The sequence below is a fragment of the Fulmarus glacialis genome, unplaced genomic scaffold, assembly GCF_000690835.1.
Source record: "Fulmarus glacialis isolate BGI_N327 unplaced genomic scaffold, ASM69083v1 scaffold30172, whole genome shotgun sequence".
Classification (NCBI taxonomy): domain Eukaryota; kingdom Metazoa; phylum Chordata; class Aves; order Procellariiformes; family Procellariidae; genus Fulmarus; species Fulmarus glacialis.
Window position 1 is genome coordinate 12,465 of NW_009198920.1, and position 293 is coordinate 12,757.

The following is a 293-nucleotide window of genomic DNA, read 5'->3' on the forward strand; positions in this document are numbered from 1 at the left end:
TGGGGCCAGCGGTTCCCGTGGCACATTCACACGCAACCTTGCACCGTGTTAGCAGGACGAGTTATTTTTAGCTGGGTCCAAATGTATACTGTTGATTTATGGCCTTGCCATAACATCCTCCCTAAAGCGTAAACTCCCCTCAGTGGCCCAGAGAGGATGGGGAGAAGGAGGTACCTCTGCTCTCCCACCCAGCGGTGGGAACCCTTTCCTGGCCTCTGCTGAAATCCCGGCGCTCCCAGCTGCCCTTGGGATTTCTTCCCACGTGCATAAATGAACCCCTCTGCTCCCCGTGC

General features: G+C 56.3%; 1 protein-coding gene across 1 annotated transcript in view; it reads left to right on the top strand.

The window, feature by feature from the left end:
- Window positions 1-293, top strand: part of PLIN1 (perilipin 1) — a gene marked incomplete at its 3' end in the record, with an annotated part of 3,740 nt that overhangs the window by 3,190 nt on the left and 257 nt on the right. The gene's annotated exons all lie outside the window — the stretch shown is intronic.